Here is a 23,928-nt window from a genome sequence, read left to right on the forward strand (position 1 = left end):
TGTTTTCTCTCACTGCGTAAGGTTGACTGGCAGCCTCGGGTCCAGTGAAATACAAAGTGATGCGGTAATTGGAGTAACAGTCTGCGCACAGTTCTTAACCTTACTGCACACTTCAGTGATCTCTCTACACGACCCTCTCCTCTACTTGCTACATCCCAGAGATGTGCTCGCGTTTTCTCTGGCCCGGCACTGGATCGAGCCGTGGCTGAGAGGGCAGGAAGAGGGGAGCTGGGGGCATGCCCTCGTTCCATTACCTGACTCCTGCCACTGTAAGAATGAGTGTACTCCGCTTCCCTGACACTGGCGCGGGGAGCTTTGCTCCATGTCTGCTCTCCCCGATATGCAAAGCGGTCTGGTCTTGTGCCAAAGTGCCACTGTCGTGTCTGGTGAGTGTGGCAAAACTTCAGACTTGGAAGTTTCTTCTCTCTCATATCTCTTCTACCAGGTTGGAAATTAAATTTTCCTCCCACTGTGATGGATGGATTCTGAAATCCCCCAGTCACTCAACTTTTATACCAGCCATTGTTCCACCCAGCAGTGTATAATATTGGAGTGGTAATAATTTTAGTAGGGAGTATTTAAATGTTTACTTCCAGGCAGAAAGCTAACTTGAGAAAATCCCTGCAACATTTAACTCTCTATATGGAGGATCCAACATTTATGCAAATTTGTGGATTTTATAATTCCATTTGAACCTTTCGTCTCATGTGTTTCATAATTTACTAAAGACAGGAGACACCACTCTGAGAACATGGTGAAGAATATTTCAGTGCTGCAGGTCCTGTCAGAAGGCTCCTGGCTCACTGTGCATGATTGAGGAAGACTTCTCAGTGACTCGTCAGCAGGAGTGTACACTGTCTCCCTGCTGAGCTGCATCCGGACTGGAGCTCCGCTGTCTCTCTGGTGCAGCAGAGGAGCCCTGAGGGCCGGAAATGTGGGCTGCATCCTTCTGCTCCTTAAAGTTGAGTGTGAATGCACACCTGTTTCTTTTGGCTCATCCTGTCTGTGACCAGTTCTGCATCAAATCTTCCTTTTTATTCCAATCTGCCCGAGTTAAGCTTGATGCTACTGCTCTGTTGACAAGACACTTCCGACATATTAACGTTAAATATACCATAACAAACCATAGCAGTTCTGCTTCGGCCAGCAATAATGCAGAGGTAAGAGATATGACAGCTGCCTTCCCACCAGCATGTCAGGACAGCTTCACACCCATAGAGGGCAGCTGTGTTCTCTGCAACTGCCGCAAAATGCAGCGATAAATCAGAAGAGTTGGTGTGTTTTTCAGTGTGAGTGGACTGGCTTGTTCATGGGGCTCCTAAAAATTCTTTCTTCTGCGTTTTTAATGGTTTCAGACTCTTATCGATGTGGGTACAAAGCAGCACACGGGTCCTTAATGAAGCCAGGCGTCTGCCAGAGACAAGAGTTTCTTATTTTGATGCTGATCTTACTTTAAAAAAAAAAAAAAAGATATCCCTCTGTCTGGCTTCTCTTAAGATCTTTTTAAAAGCTCTCAAAATGGCACAGTTCACCACACAGGAGAGTTGCTACAGAATACCGACTTTAAATGGCTTTAGCTAATGATACAGAACATTTAATGGTCATTTTCTCACAATGAGGCATTGTTGTTGTAGTTCCTTGCGCAGCATGGCGACGGCAGAGTTGTTGTTGGCAGTGAAGACGGTTTTGGGGAAAAGACCCCTGTGGTCACAAGGTCTTTCCTTTTCCAAGCGAGCTGGGTGAGAGTGAGACCTGGCTTTGAGTCAAGTGCGCGTTGCCAGGATCCTGGCAGGCTGGAGGCTATAACAAACCAAACAATATCACATTAACACTAAAGGTCTGTTGATAATAGGCCCAGCAGACACTTCAGAACATACACACACTGTAAACGCCCTCTATCCGTCGACTACTTAGCTTCACTCTTAACTGATAATTATAAGTGTTATCTGTTGCCTCCTATAAATTACTGAGCTTGTCAACCCCTATTAATTTACCCTGTATCATAAATTAGGAGGTGTGTGCTGCCTTTAAGACCCTCCCTGGCGTAAATGGAGGCATTTTTTCCAGCGGCTAAGTCTGCTTTACTGCAGCAACACACGTGAAAGACGTCTGTTCTGCCTCCCTGTTGTTTAAAAGGCTGGAGAGAACGAGCCGGAGATAAATTGGCCACAGCTGAATACGCGCAGCTCTAAAGCTGGAACGAGGATCTGTCATCCGAGCCGAGCGCCGTGCATAAAAGAAGAAACGATTGGCTTCTTAATTAAACACACGCCGCAACTCTGGAGAACCTGCAACAGTTTTAAGATCTACTGTACGTCAGCAGGAGCGCGATCGAGGTCATGGCAATGAGAGCCAGATTACTGCATATCCATCAATGCTGTGTCACTTTTGGCAGCAGCAGGATTAGAAGGGTTGTTCTGAATGAGCTGGATGGTTTACCTGCCCAAAATCCAGCTTTAACTAAAAATCCAGGCCTGTCAACCATTCTGTCACCTTTTATTGTGCCATAAGATGATCCAACATTTTTTAATACCCGCTCTTTCTCTGGCTTGTTGTCTTACCACTTTTCTTTATAATCCAAAAGGCAGCACCATGTTGTGGTTTTGCTCTTAATTAGCTGACGAAAAACTTGTAAACTAGCTTCCAAGGAAACCAGGGAAACCAAAAAAACAAGGATGACATTGAAATAGGAGTTACACCACCGATATTTAATTTGAACTAAGGATCCTTTATAATTTCTACCCACCTCCACCACAGAGATAAACCGTCCCAGTACGATGTCCATTGGACCACAGCAGAGCCGACCAACTGCTAACATCCTGACAAAGTCCAGGATTCAGAGACACGGCTTGTGTTTAGCATAAATGCTGATTATTTTGACTGGGAACCACAGGATATGCGCTCAGGTCACAGTCAAAACTTGTTATGTCGCCCCTGCGTGGTCACACCTGCCGCGGGAAGGTCAAACATCCAGACAGTGCAGATGTGTGAGGTGGTGTCCACAAATGAAGCCTTTACCATCAGAGCTGCTGCCCCGGCTATTTGGTTGCTCTGTATTACTCTGCTGCCCTGTGATGCTCTGCTGCTCCACGCTGCCATTCGGAGCTCCTGGGGCCGGTGGGAAGGGGGGGGGGGCATCAAGATATTAAGACATTGAGATAAAGCTGCTTCTGTGTTGCTAAATTGATGAGATGAACTGATCTTATATTTGCATCAAGTTCGATCCACACTGGAAAAGAGAGGACGAAGATTAGCTCTGATGTAAAAGGGACATTTGCAGCGTTCAGCATAATTCTAGATTTATTCAGAAAGTTCTGACTTTGCTGTTCGTGCTGATGTCGTAGCATCGAATGTCATTCATTTCCAGGAGGGAGGATTGACAGCGGCGCAGCATTCAGGACACTTATCTCATTCCTGAAGATTCTAGGTTTAATGTTTCAGGCTGAGTTACATTTTTGACAGTTATCCGACCATGTCCTGGACAAGGGTCAGGATATCCACCTCCCCCGCTCCTTTTCTGTCAGTGATTAATTTTCAGCTTCCTCCACATTTATTTCTTTCAACCTTTTTCCCATCAGGATTTAGAAGCAGTTTAAATCGTGCCGCCGATGCACCACCAACAAAAAGTCTCGTTATCTCCAAAATAAAAAGCAAAGCTTTGACATTTTCTGCAAGACATCATCCAGCACAAAGTACTGTATTGTTTTTCTTTTACATTTTGCACAAATAAACTTATCTTGGGAAGAAAATACATTCACGGCTTTGAACTTCTGTCACATCTCTGGCTTTTATTGTGCTGTCGCAGCTTTAATTTGGTCCTCCCATCTCAACATACTTTGCTCTGTGTTATTGCGAAAATATCTTTTCATTATCACCTTTTTTTCCAGCGTCTTCGGTTGCTTTCTTGGCACTCACAACAATAGAAATGGTTTCTTTTCTCTTAGGAACAGTTTAAGTTATTTAAAGTAGCTCCAAATTTACAAACCTGTCAATATTGGATCTTTAATGGAAAAAGCCAGGCAGTCTGGGTGTGAAGAAGACTAACAATGTCTTCTGTTTTGGCCACAGAAAGATTCTTCATTTGCATTTTCTGGCGCCGCAGACAGGTGGTGAGGAAAAGCGAATCAATCCGTCGGGTTTCTCACCGCTGTGCCAGTTTGTACAGCAGTGTTTAATCACCGTTTCCATTTCTCTAATTCTTTCCATCTTTTGTTGCAAGGAGCAGACTTGGCAACTATTGTTTGACATATTGCTGGTGCCAAAGTGTGGGTGTGTGTGTGTGTGTGTGTGTGTGTGTGTGTGTGTGTGAGAGAGAGAGAGAGAGAGAGAGAGAAGTTGTGTTTGGCCAATCCATCAGCTATAATAGAAGGGTGATGCTTTCATGTTGTATCTGGTCTAAATGTTCACGTTTCTCTTTGACTTCATCCATTTTCGGTCCTGTCAGAGGTGAGATTAAAGGTTAAATGGAAAACCCGACAGAACTTTTCATTTAGCTGCCGTCGCATCGATTCTACAATAAACTCGGCACCAAATCATGAATCGGGCACGTGGGTGCGCACGCGACCTCTCTTCCTTTTTCCCCTCATTTATACATGGATTCATGATTTGTGTCTGACAATGAGGAATTCCATGAAATTAAGCTTGGACCTGCTGGGTTTGACTTGATCAGTACTGGATCAGTAGGCAGTGAGGAGTCATTGACACACCTCAAAAAGTCAGAATTTAAGTCACATTCAGAATTTAAGACACTTTTGTGGGTTTCTGGTATGGCATTAAAATTAATAAGCATATCAATCAGCCTGTCATTCCTGCCGGTTTAAAGGATGAACAGATGTTCTGGTGGATTTTTGTCTCCCTGATGGCAGATTTTAGCCTTATTTTCCTTCCTGCTGGAAACCAGTGAGAGCCATCTCCCCTTCACTCCCCCTCAACCTTACTATCCCATGATCCCATTAGCATGTACTCAGGGGACCTCTGATCATCCATGCAAGGTCACCGAGTCACTGACAAAAAGAGGGTGATCAGGTTTCACTTTCCATTATGTGTGGACCCCCGTCACACAAACGAAAGGAGGAGTTCAAATGCTCTTTCATAGCTTTTTACTCCACTGAAGCTATGTGACTAATTACTATGATGATTAATTAATATTATGGCTGATGGTAATGACCTTTAGCTAGATTATAGTAGGTAAGACTTTCATTTAAATTGATTATATGTATGATGGACCACAAAAACAAAGCCCTGACAAGTTGAGCTGCCTCCACATTTACCACATGACACCAGGGCTTCATTTTGTTTTATTTAGCTGAAAATATCTTTACATTAAATCCCCCATATACATCAGAAAAATCCATTCATTTTGGTTTTCCTGAAAATTGGACAGTTCATATTTGTGTGCAGCCTGATGTCACTAAACCGGAGTGGAAGAATAATTCTGGAAATCATTTTTGATGTAGTCTGGTGTGTTTACGGTTCCCCACACTCTGTTCTGCTCGGTCCTTCAGTTCTTTTTAACAATGTCATTTTCTAAACGTCAAGCAGCTGCAGATAAATCTCCTCAGGGGTTCTCCTGCCGGCGTGTGACAAGATGTGTTGTTGAAAAGGAAATTATATTAGGTTATCTTTAAATATCAGATGCTTAGTGTGAGACTTAACTCTTGCCATAGACAGTGCAAGTTTGATATTGGACACCTTGAAAAGTCCAATTAATGATGAACATCGGAAGCGGTCGATACAGAAACGCTGGAAATATGATAAATTCATGTAATATTCTTGATTAATTAGAACTCCCAAAGCATGAAGCCACTGGCTGCAGATTAGCTTCATTTACACTATCTGCCAAAATCCTTTTGGCCAAACCGATCCATAAAAAAGTAGAAATATTGCTGTTTATTTTGTTGTGTAAAATTGCTTTTTCTTTTTTTTTGATTGGCAGTGATCAAACACGGACCCAGGATTAGATACTCATTTCTGAGTCTGAGCTGCTATGGGAGATAATTAGATCATTGATATTCTCCAACTTTTTTGCAGTAATTGGAGTTGGATCTCTCCCACTATCAGATTCAAAATTAATTCTGGCTCACAAATTGGCTTGTGTACTGAAAGCCACATTAGAAATCCAGGAGCCCAAGGCTGACACTTTTATGTTTTATGATGGGACTTTCCCCCCTCCCCCCCCCGCCAACATCGCTACATCTTAACAGCTGTGCCATTAAGCTGCGTAAACAGCGAGCAGTCCCAGCTGCTCTGGAGTCTAGAACAGTCGTCTCAAATCGATCTTGATTTTTGTATCTACTCCGTGAATGTTGCGCATTTTGCCACAGATCTGCACAACTTTTCTTCTTGTGTTACTTTATGCTGGAGATGAAGGCTTGGTGCCTATCACAGAGCGGTTGGTCAACTCTTCTGACCCGCTCAGAGCTCCATCTGGACAATGTGGGAGGTTTTCATTTAGGAGTGCAGGGCCTGCGCAGGAGGGGCAAATTGCTTTATAATCGATCATATTCCCAGTAAAAGCCGCTCTCAGCAGCCAATTGTCCAATTTCAGGTCTATTTATGGATCCTAGTATAGGAGAGAGTTCGAAGACGGTTAAACTCTAAACATATTTCCTCTGAAGTTTTGCAGTGTGCTGATTAAAACCTGAGTAGATGACCCAGGAGCTCTCCTGTGGTCTGACCCGCTGCTGCTTTGATGAGAATCAGATCTTTTATATCCGAGACAGCCGAGCATCAGGCACCGCAGCGCTGTCAACAAAAGGACACCTCCGCTGCCGTTAAAGTCCGCTGGGTTCCACAGATGGATTCATGCAGCGTTGAATCTCAAATCAACATGCACTGTTCTGGAGTGTGCACTAGGAAGGAATCAGAGTCGCCCCGATGCTTGCTGGATGGGCTTTCTACAGTTGACTAATCGGCCCCTCGAGGCCCCTCCAAACGAAAGTTTACTCGCTCTGCAGATCATTTTCTTTGGTTATTTTCATAAAGTGTCGATTATTCCTCTGTGAAAACACCAAAAAGATATCTGGAGCTGTAATAGTGTCACATGAAAGAGGGAATGAACTGATGGGACTCACCCCTTCACACACTTCCCAGGAATTCTGAATACTGTCAGTTGAGAGAGCCTGGTGCCTGCGTGTACGTGTGTGTGTGTGTGTGTGTGTGTGTGTCTGTGTGTGTGTGTGTGTGTGTGTGTGTGTGTGTGTTTAAATCCATTTAAACCTTTCAAATGTTCCAAATTGAGATGAGATTTATCAAAAGTTAACAGAGAGCTTTTACACTTCCATGAGGTGGTGGGTTTGATTTAGTACATAATAAACATCACCTCTGAAACATTTACCCCTTTAAATCATTTCTGCCATTAAAGTGTCCTCATGCATCACCTTATAGGTTATTAAAATTGAATTTCCAAACATTTACATCAATATAAAGTTGCAATACTTAATACTGTGATGCTGCTCAGTCTGCAGAAGTGATTCCTGTGGCAGAAATCAGCCCAAATCCAGACCACAATATCATTTTTATTGGGAGGAAAAACCCCAAAATGGCACAAATTCAATTTCAAACCGTTGGGTTTAGCTGCAGAAGATTTTTGGCAGCTGATCCAACTCACATAAGAGGCAAATGCAGGAGGCTGTGTGTGATTCTGTATTTGATTCATTTATGTGTGCTTTGGCTGTATTAATGTATGTGATGGTGATCATCTTACCTCAGTTGGTGGAGGGGGAAGTGTTGCACACCTGAGAGTGATCTTAAGAGCTGAGGGTGAGGAGGGTTCCAGTACGTCATGTCCTCTGCTGTGCTTTATGTGTGTACTGTATGTTCTGTACTTTATTGGGCTTTATTCCCACTCTTGTTTGCTTTGTTTTAGCTTATCTTTGTCTTAATGTAGTTATTGATAAAAGAAGCTCAGCCATTTATTTTGTTAACGCAATGAAACCTTCCTCAGTGTTCCCGGAATGGTCCAATTTCATGCATTGTTAAGAGAAGTTTTATTAAACTGAAGTTCCTTTGAAATTTTAATAGCTGTTGAATTGATTTCCCCCCCTCCCGTTTGTCTAGGTGCAGAATCTCAAATCTTGGTGCAATCAATGAAATTTGCAAGGTCTTATTCTCCTCAGCTAAAGGTGAGTTCCTGCTTCTTTCTCATCTGCTCAGGAGAATAAAAACACATTGATCTGGAATACATTTTGTACTTGTCCTCTCTGAAAACACTGGTGATCAGACCCGTTGTTGGTTGCCCAGATGCTGAACTCAAGTTGAACCTTGTGCATCTCTGTGTGAGAAAATGCTGCGCTTTCTTTGATCTTTCAACAAGCCTTTTTAGCGGCTGGAGATTAATCAGTGAGATTAAGAAATTCAAATATTTCCTTTATTGCTTAGTTGCAACCTTTTTCTGAGAAAGTTGTGCTTATACAGTAAAACCTAATGAGCACAAGAAGGTTAAATGCACCGAAGTGCAGTTTCCCACACTTTTCACATTAATTTCATCCTTGAATTCGCGGCTCTTTAAAATACCATCAGTTTAGCCGACTCTCTGGAGCATTTTGAAGAATGGTCTTGGTTGCATATTAATCTATCGTTAAGGGACCAATTATGAATCTGCCACTGTACAATTTTGTGCTGTGTGGTCCAGCATGTTCCTGAATACATGCAAGATATACAATTAAGTTAGAAAGGAGTTTAGAAATTGTAGATACATTTTAATCTAGCCCTTATTTTGAAAATGAACAACATGAAAATGATTTAGCACCTCCTCAAAATGTCACCTGCGTATCTGTAAATCGCAGTGCATCATCAATTAGTGGTAGAGAGGGATTAAAGCTGGGCAACATGTTGCATTCAGTAGATGAAAAGGGGGGGGGGATTCCAAATATTCTGCATGGGAGGTGCCTTTACAGCTTTGACAGAGGTGAAACGCGTAGATGGAGTCGATGAGGAGGAGGCCTCTCAAATCAGCCAAAAATAGCCGATGATAATTTGAGGAACTATATCGGATATCATGAGTCCAGAACCCACAGCTTTTCGACCCAGGTTAACTCACGCATCATCACCTGTGCAACATCAGTGTTTTCTTTTCATTTGGAATAATGGACCTCGAGCTCACAGCCCAGTGAGCTCCAATGGCCTCATTTTCCAACTAATTAAAATAGAGCATGTGAGCTTTGAAGGAAATATAGACACCATGGCATCCCCTCAAATCGCAATTTTTATAAAGGTACACCACAAGGCTGCGTTCTTCCCCCTCTCCTCTTCTCCCTATACACAAACAGCAGTGCCTCCCTTCATCTCGATCATCAGTGTTTGGCTGGCAGACCAGCGAGTAACCATCTCTGTGTTGTTATTTATTAGTCATTTAATTCATTCATAATCTCTGTCGGAGGGAGACTGAGGCCACGGTGGATCATGACTCCACTGGGTATATTAATGGGCCAGGGAAAATGACTGCAACAAGTGAATGAATAAAGCAAGAGGAGCTCTTTCATGACTCCCTCTGGCAGCATGAATTAGTTTAGACAGAGGGTGAAATTGGGTTTCCTCTCGTGCAGCCACCACAGTTGAATTTGCAATCTTTAAAGGAAATTAGCGGTTGTAATGATAAAGCCTTCAAGTTCTCCCTGTCTGCACTTTGTCCGGTAATGAGACTTACTTGTAACATGCAATTTCCAACGTTTTTGTCTTTGGCGACACGCTCGTGGTGAAAAGGAGCTTCTTAGGAGCGCAGTGAATATTTGACATTTGTAACAAAGGAAGGGTTTGGCTGCTCCGACGCTACAGATATCAGCGCGGCTCCCTTCAGCTGTGACTCTTCTGGTCGAGCCAACGTTCCGGGGCATTTGCTGAGGCGTCAACCTGCCACTGCGAATAAATTCCAGATGGGTGACTGGTACAACAGGAGTAATGATATGAAAATGCTCTGGGACCCACTGTGCCATTTCACTGGAGTTGTTTCTGTAGCACTTAGGCACGTGTTTACATCTGCTATCAGTAATAATCATATCCCCCAGGGCAATTTAGAATGAATGTGCACATACACGGGCCTGAAACTGTTATATAAATGGGAACGAATCACAGCGGCAGCCTCGGCTGTCAGCAGTTTTTGACACTGACACTCTTTATTTCACAGTTTTGCAGTATTGCCCATGAGACTTTTCTCTGCTTGTGGCCTGTACTGCAGGTGGAGGAAGAAAGTGTGTGTTGTTGTTGTTTTTGTTGTAATGATTTCAGCTGCTGAACAATGACAACTGAGCAGGAGCATTACAGCATCCCAGATTATTTACAATACAGGGGCAGGAGATCAGGGTTCTCCCAAGTTCTGGTGTTAATAAATAAATTCAATCCGAAGTTCGGAGCCAGTGTGTTTACTTGGAAATGAATAATTGAGTGACCCGGGCTGCTGTGCGTAACTGATGGCGATGTCACACTTGGTGGCTCTGCACAGCCTGGTAGAGTAACAGAAAGGTCTTTACATTGTGTGGTATAATTAGAACTTACACAAATTTGTTATTTTTTTTTTTTTTTGTTGTTTCATTAATACACATTTTGTTGAATGCTGTTCTACTCCGACAGACTCTAGATTGCAGATTGATGACACAGATTTTTCTATTCAAGTGTTTTTATATTTTTTGTGCAAACATTATAAAGAAGGCTTGGTGGTTGCACAATTAATTTCATGCTATATAACAGTCTAGAGAGGACAACATAAAATATTTACCTCTGCCAACTTTGTCTTTATGTTGGTGTTCCCTCCTCTCGTCAGAACTCACTGGGGACCAGTTAGCTCTTTACCCTTGACTCTAGCCTTGCTGGGCTGTTTTGAGACTTGGATTTGGGTGAGTGGTGGCAATGACAGGAACCCGCGACCGTGACTAATCCAGGGATCTCCTGAGCCCAGACGTCTTTCACGCCTACCTGATGGGGCCCTCACACCCAGGGCCTCGCACATCGATGGAGGGAAGATGAGAAGATTGCATAGATATGTGGTGCATTCTGAGTAGATTTAGAGTTTGGATTCTCATTTAGGGTGACACACTTGGTAGTTTGAATGTTGTTTTAGCTATCAGTCACCCTACATTGCCTGTTTTAGATTTTAAGAGCTTTTCAGATATTATATTTGTTATTTTTATTTAAGCTTTGCAGAGGATTATTGTTCTACCTTGAGGATCTCTCCCTTTTCTCCTTCTTCTTCTTACCTCAGTAGCTTTTTTCACATTCTTTATTAATTCTTAAAACATTTTGAGTGGCAGTTGCCCTTATGGTTGGGTTAGATCCCATCCGCTAGTTGTACCATGTTATACCATGCATGCCCTGGTCTAACTGTCACATATAAAAAAGAGAATTACGTTGTTCAATTAAGGTGTCTGTGAGAGACTTTGGAAAACCAATTCTCTTTTGTGACAATTGTCTTTTTTTTATAATCTTCCAAACATTGCTTTCACTTTTTAGAAGAGCCTTGTGTCCTGAGCCACTGGCTGGCATTAAAGAAGACCACCGCAAACATGTGCAAACTGCATATTATGCTCTATTTAGATCATCAGACAAGGAGTATCTCCCTCTTTTCTACAAAATACATATACATCTGATTCAAAACAGATTAACTGAAGAAGAAGATACTAACAGTGATAAAGTTGTTTGTGTGGTCGCCCTTGGAGAGGTGAGACAGAGGGATGCTGTTATATCCACAAATACAATTTTCTCAATTATGTTAAATATTCCAGGCTGATACGATGGATACGATGGACTTGGAGATGTTTCATTCCAAGCTCTGTTTTGTGAGGAGTGTTATTGCCTGTGCAGCCTCCGGTTATTATACATTCACTTCACGGCTGTAACTACAGCCCCTCGGAGAGCCAGTAATTCTGTTTTAATGCTGCGCTTCTCATTTTGTCCGCCATTACAAAACTGACTAAAATGGTACACGAGAACGCCTTCTTATGTGCCAAAAGAGAGTAATTGGGATGTAATCTCTGCATTAGTTCGGACTTTTTTTTTGTTCCTTTTAGACTGAAAAAGGGAAAAATTGAGTCGTCTTCCTGCTGAATTCCACAGAGCTGCTCGCTTTTTGACTCTAATGCATTTACAGGCTGTGCATGTGTGTGTTTGATTTTATTTATCAGGAGCAGGTCTGACAGTAATGGGGTGGTGTTGGTTTTATCTCTGAATAGGTAGAGAGACTTTCATCCTATCCTCTCTCAGATTTTAAAGTAAAACATGATAGCTAACATTGCTCACAACACGAGAGGCTGTGTCATTGACCATGTGCTGCTGTCATCACACGGGGCCTTTATAATGAACCCGTCTTCCTCCTCTACGTCCATACAGATGTCACAGATTCCTCAGCTGTCACCAGCAGCCATCGTCAAAAGTTGTCAAGACTTTATTTGGGCTTCGAAAAAAACAGTCACAGAAAAACTATCTAACTAACATTTATTTTTAACTGGCCATCTAGTTAGGATTCCCCTGGACGCCTCCCTGGTGAGGTGTTCAGGGCATGTCCCTCCGGTAGGAGACCCCCGGGAAGACCCAGGACACGTTGGAGAGACTATGTCTCTCGACTGGCCTGGGAACGCCTGGGGATCCCCCCGGATGAGCTGGAAGAAGTAACTGGGGAGAGGGAAGTCTGGGCTTCTCTTCTTAGGCTGCTGCCCCCGCGACCCGACCCCGGATAAGCGGTAGAGGATGGATGGATGGATGGATGGATGGATGGATGGATGGATGGATGGATGGATGGATGGATGGATGGATGGATGGATGCATCGCATCATATTGATGTACCGGTAACTGGCCTTTATTAAGTCCTACATACGTGTCTCATTGGACACATTCAGTCATTATATTTCACTAAATAAGTAAATTGAATAATACAAAAAGAAAAATCTAAACAATTCCCACTGAAGTTGTGCAAATTATGATAGGCAATACATGAAGTCACTGATTGATAACCTTAAAAATGACTTAAATTCAAGTGGTAGTGAAGTTAGAGGCAATAATGGAGAGAAATGGTAAAGAAAATGGTGTTTGTCCACGCATCACTCTCTATCACAGAAAGGAGTAATGATGTGAGCATTAATATTTTAGACCAGCCCCTTTTGGCAGAGCGAAAATGCACAAGTCTGTCTTCTATTAGAAGTTTCTTCCACTCAGTTCCATATGGTTTCTTTCTTCCTGCAGCTAGAACCAAATCACGGCAGCCCCAGATCCAGCCTGCACATTCCTGTAAACTTTAAACCAGCCTATCACCTATAAATGACAAGAGTGTCTGTGTGTGTATTTGTAGTTAGCAGAGTGAGCTGAGCCACTGATAAAGAGCTCAGTCATCTGACCTCATGCTGCACCAGCACTGTACTGGAATGTTAATTGGTATGACTGGTCTGGCTCACAGATAACACACAAGGCCACTCGTAACAAAGATCAGGATCTGTCACAGACTCGCCCTGCTGAGCAACGGGAGAGAGAGAAAGGTGTGTGTGTGTGTGTGTTGGTGTTTGCAGCCTCTTGCTCCCACACATCCCATTGTCTGATAACAAACAGAACCAGAGCGTGAGGCAGTTCATGGGGAAACTCAAAGCACATGTATTATTAAGACTGGATCAGCACAGCCTTTGAAGTTATGCTAATGAGGAAGCCTTTTGGTGCTACAAATCTAGCCATTATTTAAAGCTACGCCCATCTTTCCTTTTCTCCCCATCTTTTTTTTTCTCTTTTCAATATTTTCATAAAGAAGTTCACGCCAGCGTGCAGTGACGCCCTCGCAGTGCTGGGTGCTGATGGGAGATCAGACATGTGACTGCAGACGCCTCTGCCCATGTGCAGCCAATAAAAAAGCTCCACCTCTTCCCATACATACATCTCTGCTTTCCTCATGCAACAAAATTAACACCTCATGTGGCCTTGAAGGCTATTAAAACTTAAGTACAAGCATAATGGAAAAATACTGATCTTCTTGTCAACCTCTAAATAACAAATATGCTTATCTTCTTCCCGTTCGAGCCCTGAGAGCAAACTGTGAAAAAAATTCAACGGAACATGATGCAATCTCCGTTTAAATTTCAATTTGCACGTCTTTATCACATCTTTATGCAACAGTAATTGTGAAGATGAATGCTAAAGTTAACACCTGCATTATCAGTAGAAAGCAAACAATGGGGAGTTTCTATATTAACGTTAGATACAGTGAAGAAGGTGGGATTTTCCCGGTGATGCAAGACTCACCGGGATTGAGGGGAAATGTTCAGATAAAGCTTTGAATGAAAGTGTTCACTGCAGTCTTACACTGTTGGGCATATGTGTGCATTTTTTTTCCCATTTAACCAGACAGTAAAGATCAAAACATCACACCCCGTCACCTCTGACAGACTTTTAGTTTGATTGCTGAAGGGTGACAATTCCTCCCTTCACTGACTCTCAGCGTGGGGCCCACAGGAAGAGACCCCCGGGCTCAAAGCGACCACACAGGGAGGCTGAAAGAGGGGAGGTGTGGTTTCACTCCCGCAGTCATCGATCTCTGTCATCCTCCAGGTGGAGCGTTGGCTGTCTGGCACCTTCACCCACTGAGCCACAAACCGCCACATTTTTTGTATCAAATTGTGCTCTGATCCCCACTAAAGATGAGAATTTGGACCCAACGTTAGTGGTTTTGGTTGTGAAAGCCAGTTTGAGCAAACATGGCAGCGTAAATGTCTGTGATGTCATAATGAGACAGAAAAGCTGAAGGCAACAGAAGGATGGCACGATTTGATGCCATTTCTCACGTGCAGTCCGACCATCCTCAAAGGTTTTAATCACGCAGTCAGATGGGCTCAGTTTGCAACCAAGGCTGCATTAACCTAATCTCACACGTTATGAAGTGCAGCGAACTTACAAGATTGCTGTGATCACACTCTGTACAGGAGCGGGGCCAGGCTGTCTGTGTGTTTCCCTTCGGTTTCGCCATAAATGATGAAGGAAGCACATGGTCGGTTCGTCTGGTGACTGAGCAATATGCCGGTTTCCATCCAAAAAGGATTGGAGGTCTGGGCTCCTGGCAACCCCGAAGTCAGTGCACATTTAGAATATCCATGTAAAAGACCTGTTGAAGAGTATGAGAGGGACATGTGTCTGAAAATAATCCTAATGCTAGAATTAATACATGACTGGGAAGGATTTCCAATATTGTGCGAGCTTGGACTTTATTCCCGCTCCACCTCAAATGGTCTCTGCTCAGGTGGATTTGCTAACCCTCAGACAGATGCTACCTTCATCATCGCTACACCTGCTACCAGCCAGAACCCATATTTACATATTTCAGAGGAGCTCTGTTTACACACCTCAACAGATGCGCTGACCAGGCATTTTATGGCAATAAATCAGGAACGCAGGTGTTTCTCAGGATAATAATGGAGGATTCTCTTACATCAGGTTAAGTAGAGTCAATGAGCTGCTGCTGCATGTTGGCTCACTGGATCTGTGGATTGGAAGCTTAATAGATTTTATTAATTACACTAGCTTTTCCCTCATCCTCATGGTCTCTCTCTATTTCATCATCTCCATGGAAAATGTGCCATTTTATTAGTATTTTTCTGCAGCAGATAACAGACACCAGCATCAGACAAGACCCAAAGAAGCAGATAAATCTAATATATATTTATTTTAAAACGTGGGCACCCTGATATCGATCCTGTTTGGTTTTTAAGTCTTAGGTTTGTGCTCCCTTTGCTATAGAGATTTATGACTTTCATTTAGATGCAAGAATGAATTTTCGGCTTTAATATCCCAAAGTGTGTCCACTGTATTTCAGGAGTTGTGGCTCCTCTGAGGTTCCGAGGCCCCCACAGACCCACCTCTGTCCATGTAAACAGACGGATTAGGGAGGACTTCAGGTGAACATTCTAACCTAATCTTCTTCTGCTGTCCCTCTGTGGAAGGCAACTGGTGTTCACCTGCAGTTTCTGCTAAAGAAACTAAAAAAGTCCATTACCCATCTATTTAAAAAACATGGCCATCCTCTCTGTCAGGCGCTGTTTCTTTGGTTTTCCTCTCCCTAATTAAACCTCTAGTATCTCCCTTCTGATCCCTCTCCTAAAATAACCCAGCCAGTGTTCGGGGCTGACCTCGCTCCCTGTTTTTCTGGCTGTAATTCATGAGCACTGTGCTCACCGGCGTGCCAACACACACCATCCCATGTGTGGCAACATCGCAGTGTTAATGTTTGTTTCATCCAAGGCCCTCTCGCTGATAGCGAGGAAACATCTGTCAGGCCCCGGCGTGAGCAAGAGCCACGTTTTGTTCATGCACACCTGTTGGAGGTGCGGCCGAATGGGCTTCGCGTGTGCGGCCATCGTGGCGATTCAGATTTCACAACAACGGCGCAGACACGGCAGTGACGCAGAGGCTGGAGGATTCCTCCACAGGGAGGCAGTTAAATAATGGGTTCAAATTATCCAAGATGGAGATTGGATTCAGGGGGTAATTATCATAGCCAATGAGGGCTGAAATTGAGCAAATGATTAGGAAAGAATTTATTATTGATGCACGTACAAGTGTGTGCAATGCAAAGAGCTGCTGCTTGTATAAAACATTAGTCTCAGACCAAAATGGGAGCTGACAGAAACACGGGGAACATGCTTTGATACAAGCCCACCATTAAGTCACATTAGGAAGAACACTGCCTCCAAACTTCCAACATTTTCAGGAGATTTGCAAACTAGACAAGAATGTCTGAATGACGCTGGTGACCTGCCAAAGTGGGTGGTAGAGCAGATAGATTACTGACTGGTTCCGACAATTTATCAGCATTTGGCTGGTGCTAATTTTTCGAGCCTGAAGGAGAGATGGCGGTGGGCCGGCTGCCATGGCATCGCCAGGATCCAGATGGCCCGAGACAGAAGGGTGATGGATGCTTGCACTATTTCAGCCACCGTGGACCAACAGCCACTCAAAGGCTGCAGCACAAACACTTCCCACTTTCTGCAGGTTCGTCAAAATTTCTCATTTAATTTCACACCTAACTCAGCTGCCTAAAGAAAATAATATAGTGCCAGTCTGGGAAAGAAATTAACTTTATCCAGAGGTTCATTGTGGTCTAATTTTAGGGGAGCTGGGGAGGCTTGTGCAGGGGGAAAAAAAAACAAAAAACACTTGCAGAGCACATTAGCTTCAATTTGTTCCAATGATTTGTGCCTTTTGGAAATTCACTCTGATTGGAATTTACATATTGCAGTACTTTCTTTCAAATTAATCAAATTATAAACTCCATTTTGTAACTTCTGTTCCCAATAAATGAGTGTTGGATTTGTATTTTTCCATTTCTGCACTTGATGATGCAGCGATGCTGCGGCTGGAGTGCATTTTTGATTCAGTCAGTATGTTAAGATACAGATTATTAAATTAGAATTGTGATGTTGATTCAGTCAGAAAACAGAAAGGAAGGAGCGCTGCTCGGATGGAAAATTGTGTTGATTTATTTGGGGATGTCTAGAAAGATTTATCAGGAGAGTTTGTTTACCGTAATGGTTTTTCACCTATGGCTATTGTGTCTCATTGACGGGGTCAGTGCTTCACTGCCATTCTTTACTGGGTTCATCAGCACATTTAACAGCACATCAACGTCTCCTGGTCCCATTAGCTGACAGTAAACACCCACTTTTCCACGGTATTGCCCAAATGACCGGGGTCAGCTCTGTAAACCACGTCCTGAGTGCCAGCTGCTGCTTGTCTCCAAGCAAACAGGCATCACATCCAGGAAAGCGACGGAAAACCACTAAAAAACTAAAAAGATCATTTTCTCTCCCGACTGATTCCTCTAAAAAATTAACATTCTTGTACATTTTGCTTCTTCCGCCAGTGTTCCTATCGAATCTGCAGCTCTCCGCCCCCTTTGTTTCATGCACAGCTCCAGTCTGCCGTCTTATTTTTCAGGTGGAGGCAGTTGTTTGTTGGCGGCTGTGAGCTTCATGGTGCCAAGATTTCCTGTAGCTTCAGGCTGCAATATTGTTGCTCTAACAACATTAACGGTGGAGAAACAATCCATGGTCAGAACAGTTGCGTCAAGTTAAACTTCCTTTTGCGTTCTTGACATTCAAACAGCAAATATGAGAGTGAAATGCACCGCTCAGCTGCAGCTCATGCTGTTTCATTTCATAAATGGTCAAAGTGAGGCGGGTTTATTCAGCGTTACACTTGAAATGCTATTACCAAAATGTCACACCGACAGGTTCAAAGATTAAAAGGTAAAATAAAGAGAATCTCTGCACACCAAAGTTCAACATGCCACAGAACCTTTTTAGTATAATTAGATATGTGCCGACCCTCAGATTTTTCTTTTCAATTTCTTGAAGCAGAGAAGAAATAAAAAGTAAGTGGCTGTTGAAAGCAAAATTAGTGAAATTATGCTTTATTTAATGAGGGCAATTCAGTGCTCTTGAGAAACCAGGCAGTGACGCAGAGGCAATGTGGAACCCCTTAAAGATTGTCTGTCAGCTAAAGAGCTCTCTTCCAGTTGCTGCACTAAAACCAAGCCAACTTATTGGCTTTACTTGTGTTTTTGGAGAGTATGTTGATTCTGACCTCGCTGTTCTCCACAAAAGCAGAAAAAGACAAACTCTGTACATTAAAGACACCAGCAGCTGTTTAAAATATACATGGTAGCAACAGCTACATCTGTCAGGAAATCACACATCTGCTTCAAAAGATTTGAGAGAGCAAAGTACACCTTGTTTTAGAGCGGTGCTCTGGGGATCTTTGGGGATCCCGTTCATTATGATTCCATCTCGTTCTTGCATCAGAGTGAACCAGAGTGCACATCAGTAATCTGGAGTCATGCGCCACTCCGCTCTGATGCCCTCAAATGAGACACTCGACCTTGGACAAAAAACAATCAAGAACTGCAAATGACTGAAGTCAGTCACGCAAAGCTGATCGAGAACTTCATCTCCCCTCACTTTAGCCCTTTAATGCTAATTAGGAAGTTTTTGTTTGCATCGGTTTACATTTGGGATTGACGCAGGCTGTTGCAGATTGGACTGTCAGCACTCTGATCAAAGTAATTAGAATCAGGCCTCCCAGCCTGGGCAAACACTCTCCTGATCCTTCCCAGCTCCAGTATTTGATAGCCTGATTTCTGCTCTCTTCTGGGGAGAACTCAATAAGCAGGAGCCCCTCTGGCTGTGGGGGTTGCATCATTTTGTATCGAGGTAACAGGGCCTTCACTCGATTTCCTCAGATCCAGATTTGTTTCAAATTGCTAAACGTGAAATTCAGTTTGACTCCTGTCAGTTGCTGCTATCGACTCTGTCAGGAGACATTTTGCTCATCTACTCCACGCAGCCACACCGCCGCACACTCTTCCTCCTGCTTTGGAGAGCGTCAAACACTCAATATCATTAAATCTAGCAGCTTGTGATAAGATTGTCCACCTCGCAGCGTTGAACTGTGTTATTTCCGTGCCATTCGGCGTTTTCTCACCGCCACATTTCCCCTCCACAAACTAAACATCCAGTATTGTGTAGGTTCAAAAGAGGGCAGCACAGATATCTGCCTGAGGCTTTTCTGCTTCAGCATTGATCATCGATCACCGATACAGAGACTACCCTCAGTTGATCAATTACTTGACTTCCACCTCCTCTTCATCTTTCTCACCCTCCTCCTCCTCATGCAGGGTGAGCCAGTGTTTAGTGACACTCTGGAGAACATTTCTGAGTATGTAGTTTACACAAATCTACCTGGAATATACAAGGAAGCATCTTATCCTCTTAGAGGTGAGATTTCCTGCCTGTTTCTGTAAAATTTTTTATGCATTTCAAAATGGCGGAGTCAAAAAGAATACGCGGCCACATACAAAGATGTTGTTTTGGTACCTTTCCAAAGGTCTTTTGAAAACACATTTAGCATCTTTGATGTTACGTTTATTGTGCTGCTTAAGTGTTGTTTAATCCATAATTAGGACCTGCTTCTGGCTCAACCTTGAATACAAGAAAATGGCATCTTTGTTCTGATCGCTACGTCTCCTAGGTTTCCTTTATTTGATCCTTGATTGTTTTGAAGGCGACTCATTTGTCTGACGTCTCAGCTTTGCCAGTTTAGCCAACAGCATCTAGGCCGACTTTCACAACACGGTGGGTTTTCATCAGGCTGTGATGCATTGAAGAGAAAAGCCACATTATCTTTTTCATTACTTTTCATCCCACTTCTGGGGATAGTATCATCCGTACTGATGTTCCGCTGCTGCAGTTTCTTTACTTACAGGTGGTGCTGCTGCTAGCAGAGGAGCAAAACACTGCTGTGGAATACATAGTGATCTACCAATGAGCTGAAGAGTGATTTTTTTTTTTTGGAAGCAATAAAAGCTCCCGGTCGGCAGTGAGCACTCTCAATAAAAGATAATTCTGCAGAAGTTTGTTTTTATCAGATTAAACAGCTGCTTGAGGTGGAGAAAACCTTGACAGCGCTCAATTCATCAGCCTATAAACCAACAGCTCTTGACTACATTTTCATCTTTGCTGTACTTGCTGCTGGTTTCCATCCATTTTCTAAATATCATGCATTTCAATTTGAGTGCGTCGATATAATCCCCATTGATCAGTGTTCCAGTTCCACTTCCGTGAGTCCAGCCATTTTCTCAGGAACAAATATTTGTGACTAGTGAATTAAATATTATGTTCTGTCTGTACAAGTCAAGTCAGGCAGGTGTGGGTCAGCTTTTATGCACAGGCCAAGCTGTGTATGAAAAGTTTATCTCAAAAGTTTTGCAGGATTATTTAGAATGCAATCGCCATAGCTCCAGTTTCTGCATCTTAATTTGCTCGCCGTGTCATGAAAGTTGCCCTTTTACAGTGTGACTATCACAGCTCACAGTTTAACGTGGTGCGAGCGCGTGAGTTTGCAGCAAAGAGCTGTGGTATTTTATCTTAGCGGGGGCATCGCTCTGACCCACAGGGGGAGGAAAAATGCAGTGGGGTCATTGGAGATGGGGTGCCTCAGCTGCATCATCTGACAGAGCTAATGAAGCTATTTGCTCTGCAGCGTTCGGCTCCAGAAGGGTTATCAGCGACCAAATAAGCTCAGTGCAGCAGGACTGAGGCCAGCATATCACTGCACCATTCTCTACGTGTCTCATTAGATCAGCTGTGACATTAACACAATTCAACATGCAAAATCAATGCTTGCCGAGGACGCTGCTCTAACGCCGCGCTGCTGTTTACCCTGAATTACTCAGAGTAGGCTTGTTGGAACTTTAAGCTTGAGTTTAGAGAGCCTTGACTGACTTTGACAGTGGAAATTGCAAATACTTCTCCTGGATTCTGCCTCATTTATCCCAATTTCTTTGTCTTGCTGCTGAGCTGTGTGTGGATTTCTTAACAATCAATCAATCTTTATTTATATAGCGTCTGTTACAATCGGAATTGTTTCTAGGTGCTTTACAGAATTCCAGGGCCTGACCCCCAACAAGCAACAGTGGCAAGGTAAAATTCCTTTTTAACAGGAAAAAACCTTGAGCAGGACCAGGCTCATGGTGGGGGACCATCCTGCTTATGTCTTGTTCCTGTTTGCCTTATTCTTTATCCTGTCCCATGTGTGGCAAATGACAAACATTTAAGTCTTACAATTTGTTTCTCAGAACATTTCTTAGTCTTCAACCATTAGAAATGGCCCAGTGCTTTGACCTTTCAAGAAAATAAAGATTAACTCTCATATTAAAGGGTGAGCTGGTAATTTGTGGCCTTAGAACTACTTTCCCAAATATTTATACTCACTCACTTCAGGATTAATTCATAATGATTATAATTCCACATGGAATAGTTTTAAATTGTGCAAGATATTGTTAAATATTGAATTGACACACCCTCTCTGACCTCTAACGTTCAAGATTAAGAACAGATGAATTCATCCAAGAAATTGCCAGAATTGCTTTGTTCTCTGCTCCACAAGGTTCATAAAACTCTGCTCGTCTCTGAAGCCATATTTTGTCCCTTCTCCAAACGCCCTGGCTGATCTGTTCTCAGAAGGATCTTTACTCATTTGCAGAGGCTTTCTGCAGCTCTGTACATTGTATTTGCTCTGTTTCTCACCTGTGTTCTGCACTGAAGCCGCACTTTAATACCAGGTTTTGGGCCTTGCTGAGAAGTAATGGTGAGTCTGAGGGTGGAAAAGCTCTCTGTGGAGTGAGATGTGCTTGATCTTCCACGCTGGCAAATTGCGGGAAACACATTCCTCGAACTTCTGCTACGTCTGTGTTGACTACTGTTTAATTTGAGGTGAATTGCTGCCCCACACGGCTTCATAGAAAGGTTGCCTCGGGTCTCACACCAGGCTGGAGGATCTTTGTAACACTTTTCAGCTCATTTTTCTGACTGTCGGGTGTTTGTCACGCGACATGTGTGGCACAGCAGCTACCACAAAGGAACCAGAGATCTGTACAGCAGATGATATTCATTAATTCGGATTCAACACAAGGACAATGATGAATGCAATCAACAGTTTTTGAAGAAAGAAACGGAACCATTTCAGCACTTTTTGGGAAAATTGCATGATTTTGTTTCTCACTGTGTAATCCCTGACAGAAGGGATGTCAGATAGCAGCTCCAAAAATCTGAGCTGAATCGTAACTCCAGGCTGGGATTGACTGCCTTGAATCTGGACTAAATAGATGCAAGAATGATCTCAGACGGCTCAAAAGAGGACCCCGCGTGACTAATAATTGTCTAGATTTGATTGTCTGAGCTGCAGATTTATGGTTTCATCTCAGAGACACGTGGAACCGGTTTGACAGCAGCGACACTTCAGACGAACCTGCCAACTGCTGACCGGCTGGGATCGATCCGCGGTACGGCTCTCTAGACATGCTCTGAGGGATCAGGTGCAGGTTCGGCCTGAGACTCTCATCAATAGCAGCGGTGCAGAACCATGCACAGCAGACGGCACTGTGACGGGACCAAAGGCGTGATGGATTGATCGAGCAGGCTGATCACTCAGAGGCAGTCCCAGTGTTTTTCAGAGGCCTTCCTATTTTCTGCAGGAGTCTGGACATTTTCAACTGATGCTAATTGGCCCGTCCTGTTTTTCTCTTATTTTCTTCACATTTCTTTAATGCAGTGAGCCAGCAGGTTGTTGATGGGCTTGAATCAGTATCGGGCAAATCAAGGCCTACATCACCGATCAGGATCAGGATATATTGTTTAGTGAAGATGGTGTCTGGAGAGGTTTTGTGCCGAGTTTCAAAGGAAAACAGCAGAAACTTCTGAGTAAAGCAAAGCAATCCGTAACTCAAGGAGTCATCTATCAGAGTAACAGATGAGAGCACCTCCTGCAAAACAGCTTTTTGAATTCTTCAACCAGCCAGACCAAAATAAAAAACCAAAATAATCACGGTATCTTAAAGGACACTCGCAATCATCCACTACTTAGAATTGTGTTTGTATTGCAGCAAGGAAAAAATGTTATATAATTTGCTTCTATTCATCACGGATTGTATTGAATCAATAAAAATAATTTCTCAGTCATCTGACCATGAAATTTGAAGATTTATAGTTGGTTTAGTTTCATTTAAACCTGATAAAAGGGGCGAAATATGTAAGAATGGGTACCATCGCACAATAAAGTTGTTAGGCTGTTGCATCGTGGTTGTCATCTCTGATTAATGTCACCATGTCCGCCATGAAGTTGTCGGAGTTGAGGAATCTTTTCAAAGCCTCCACATACAGAATAACACTCTCACCCTGACCATTCAAGCCCAGAGCGAAAGAAAACTTTTATAATGGCCCCTTTTTATTTGAATTCCTCGGTATTGAAGTGAAAACAGAGTTATGCAGAAGTCAAATAATCTTTCTGAGGTCATGCTTTTGTATGTATGTGGAGGTTTTCTGAGTTTCTTCTGCTCACACGGGAGGTCTACTGTTGTAATCAAGTGTGATTTAACGAGACAAACCCGCTGTGAGATGTTTAAAGCCCGAGCTCCTT

General features: G+C 43.1%; 1 protein-coding gene across 9 annotated transcripts in view; it reads left to right on the plus strand.

Moving 5' to 3' along the window:
- The window catches only part of arvcfb (ARVCF delta catenin family member b), a 132,843-nt gene that overhangs the window by 17,828 nt on the left and 91,087 nt on the right, over window positions 1-23,928 (plus strand). For 7 of the 9 annotated variants that reach the window (XM_029830344.1, XM_029830343.1, XM_029830338.1 and 4 more), the window contains exon 2: window positions 8,059-8,123. The exons of the other annotated variants lie outside the window; for them this stretch is intronic. The gene's annotated coding sequence lies outside the window, so the exon portion shown is untranslated. The remainder of the gene's footprint in view (window positions 1-8,058; window positions 8,124-23,928) is intronic. 9 annotated transcript variants of the gene reach the window in all.

This window comes from Takifugu rubripes, chromosome 21 (genome assembly GCF_901000725.2).
Source record: "Takifugu rubripes chromosome 21, fTakRub1.2, whole genome shotgun sequence".
Classification (NCBI taxonomy): Eukaryota; Metazoa; Chordata; class Actinopteri; order Tetraodontiformes; family Tetraodontidae; genus Takifugu; species Takifugu rubripes.